Raw genomic sequence first — 3,749 nt, forward strand, 5'->3', positions numbered from 1 at the left:
AAAAGGTTTCCATTATAAGGTTCTAAGGTTCATTCTCTTAGTTCCCCTTTCTTCTTATAACTACATAAATATAAAACAATATCAAATACCAAAGATCGTACGGTAAATAGATCTGTCAATTTCTAAGGTAAAATGAAGAAAAATGTTGTTTTGATAAAAAAAAATTTGTTTAGAGGGAGAAATTAGATTACTATAAATAATATTGTCTGAATGTTTCTCAGTAAGTAGGCTGATATTGAAGAATGAAGAACTTTTTTGTGAGAGGATACCTTGTATTTATTGCTTTCTTCATTGCTCAAGCATTGGGTTCAGATACATCAATGGACGAAGTAAATATTATTATAAATATTTGAAAAAAGACAAAAAAAAACGTGCTAACAATATCATAATTTTAAATATCACGTAACTTTTAAAAGATTCAATTCAATTTAAACTTATTTATTTGCTTTAATTTCTAGAAAAAGGACATATGTCTTCAAAAAGTTAGAAGACTTTTTGGATCCATAACGGAACTGGAAGTTGAGCTCCTTTGTCAAATTGTGATAAATATCAATGCTAATGACACAGAGCTATACGAGCATAAAACACAGAAAAATGAAATTGTTGCTTCCGCCAATAATATCAAGTATAAGTATGTTATTTATAGTCTTTAAAAAAACCTCTTAACACTGCCCTTATATTTTATTGAAAACTTTTTTTTACACAATATCTTCATAAATAAATGTTTTGCTTCTTATATATATATTTGTAAGTTGAATTATAATCAAATGATTAATAATATTCAAAGCACTATTTAAGTCAGAATATTGATAACTTATGGCAACACATTTTATGGAAGATACTATAACAAAGCAATATGAAGATTTGCTTAGAGCTATGTTGTCATAGTCAATTAAAGTTCTCAAGAAAAAAGATTGGATTTTTTAGAAGAATTTTGATCATGCGTAATAATTTAAATGTACTTAAGTCAAGTACAAGTATTATCAGGGGAGTACCTATATGTAATCCTAGAAGTATAATATTTAATAATTAAAAACAAAGAAATTCAGAGGGTTACAATGAATTTCTCAGACCAATTTTATTATAAAAATTTTAAAACGCCCATTACTCTTAATGAAAAAATGGAGTTTCCAAGCCAAATTATGTAAAATAAATATTTGAGTTACGACAATTTGTCTCTCACCACACAATTTTATAATTGATGGAAATATCTAGTGTTTTTTAAACATTTTTAAACAAAATAAGTGTAATATTTTTAATCATTTTATGTCGTTTTAAAAAGTAGTACTTATGGATACTTAATTTCTTTCAAGTACCGAGTGGTCCATTCAAGTCTGAGCACTTTGAATTTCAAAGTTCAACAAGATATAATTTATTAATTAATGATATAATTTCAACAAAACTAATATTATAAATAGATTTGTTTCTGAGCTCTCGTAAGGATTAATGTAGCCGTCCTTAGCGGTAATGATGGCTTCCAGGCGGCGGTGAAAGGCTATGCACCCACTGCAGATAAAGTCCTCTGTCATGGCTTGTTAGTGCTGGCTGACTGTGGCTTTGAGGGCCTCGGTATTTAGAAGATAGACACTGCAGGCCTTCCCCTTGACATGCACACAAAGATATAGACGAGAGGGTTGGCATCAAGGCTGTAGGAGGGCCAAAAGTGGCAAAAAAGAGTTCAAAATCATATTGCCTAATTGATACTGACAAACTATCTATTGTTGAAACCAAAAAGCAATCCTGTTAAAATTAATTTAAAAAAATATAAGTTAGAATATTTTTTTCTCGGTTATCTTAAACTCCCCGTGTTTTCATAATTTTAATTAATATTGTTGCAAAATTGATGAGGTAGCTTAGGAAGTATTACAAATTTGCATATTGTCTTTTTGAGTCAATATCGACTATGTATCATGTAAAATTATATTTTTTTTAAATTTTGGGGATAAAGTTTTACTTTAGCTGATTAATTAAAATAAAATAGAATGTTCACTACGTATGTACAGATAAGCAATTGATCAACAATTATATAATTGGTCAATTAAGTATTTATTTTCAATATACTGAATACATTTAAAAAAGCCCAGTAAATGACTGTAATACTTATGTACTCAATAATAATCCCAACAATTCAAACAATAAACGTATTTTTATCAAGAATTAGAATAAGCATTGCCTACAGCCACATAGTTACTACATTAGAAAAGCTACAATTATAATTCAATGAAGATGTATTATAGTTATTCAAAAAAAAAAATCTTGTGTTTGCCTAGAGTATTAGATACAAGGTTCAATATAAAATTTCAGAAATAAATATAACAAGAAAATTGATTTTATATTACTTAACTTACATGAAAATTAACCCTAAAAATACCACTGGATCCGTTTAACCCATTTTTTTAAATTGATTATATGTCTTAAAAATGATGATTATGCCTTGCTAAGGAAGATTCTTTTTGAATAAAGCCCATGATTATTATGTATTTTTAAAAATATAAATAAATTTGGTTTCATTGTAACCAGTCCTGTCTGAGTTATAGCTACGTGAAGTAAATTGTCTAGTTTTAAGGATGAATGGAAATTATTGACACATGTTTCTTTTTATTATTGTAAAACTTAAAGTTAACCCATCAGTTACCGAATGTTCACAAACAGAGTTTTCATTTTTAATTGCAGAGATATTGTTTATTTTGAAGATGGAGAAACCGAAAGGAAGAGATCAATAAATAATTTCCTTCAAAAGATACCAAAATCATATCTGAAAGAACTACTCATGAATGGAAGGCAATATTATGTTTAAAAATTATTATTATGTATTTCAATTATAATTTTTATTTAACCAATGTGGTTTACTAATGAGAAATTTGTTATAATGCCAAAAAGAATCAGTGATAACTATCAAATATATTTATACATGAATACCATTTAATTACTTTAATAAATTATTTTAATGAACATAATACAAAACAAGAACTTTTTTTCCATTGTTTTTTTGAATAGTTATAGTATATTAATTTAAATTACAATGTTATAATGGTAATAAAATAATATAAATTACACAACTGTAGTCGTTAGGATGGATCGAACAGAGTGAAATTTTACTCAGTTGTTAACTTACAAAAAAAGATCTTATCAGATGATACATTAAAATTTGAAAAGAAAACAAAAATACCTTACTTGCAGAAAATCCAATGTGGCTTTATCATATTTAGGGATGGGATTTGTCTAATAGAGTGAGAAGAAGATAGGCACGAGAAATATGATAGATCTGTATTAAGACCCTTGCTAATATATGCTACCTATTTTATGATTTTGGAGGAAAAAAATGAATTACAAGTTTAAAGAGAAGAGTCTTCTAGATTTAAAAAAGCATTGTGCATGGATATATTATGATTATGTTTAAATTCATACATTTAGATTTTATGATGCATTTTTAAGTAAATTTACATCACATATAAGCAAGAATGGAACAAAAAAGAAGAAAAACACACGTATTAAACGTTCTTCTTTTCTTATTCGCTGTACTTAGTTGTTTTTTTTAACACAGATCCCTTCTTTAATCCTAATTTAATTTTTCTGGTGTATTTAATATCTAGATTTATGTAGATTTTTTTAGAATGTATCATAAATTGTGCTTGTTTATTTGAAGGGACGTACAAATAAACTGAAAAAATGAAATTCTGAAGACTTAAGTTGATGCAATGATTAATTTCGTTTGTCCCATGTATTAAGTATTTGGATTATTTAAGGTA

General features: G+C 26.9%; 1 long non-coding RNA gene across 1 annotated transcript; it reads left to right on the plus strand.

Moving 5' to 3' along the window:
- The first annotated feature begins 222 nt into the window (after nt 1–222).
- Nucleotides 223–2,959, plus strand: LOC121132233 (uncharacterized). Its single transcript, XR_011784389.1, has 3 exons — nt 223–329; nt 459–631; nt 2,674–2,959. It is a non-coding gene; the product is annotated as an uncharacterized lncRNA (long non-coding RNA).
- The last annotated feature ends 790 nt before the right edge of the window (nt 2,960–3,749 follow it).

The sequence above is a fragment of the Lepeophtheirus salmonis genome, chromosome 2, assembly GCF_016086655.4.
Source record: "Lepeophtheirus salmonis chromosome 2, UVic_Lsal_1.4, whole genome shotgun sequence".
In the NCBI taxonomy this organism is placed as follows: Eukaryota; Metazoa; Arthropoda; class Copepoda; order Siphonostomatoida; family Caligidae; genus Lepeophtheirus; species Lepeophtheirus salmonis.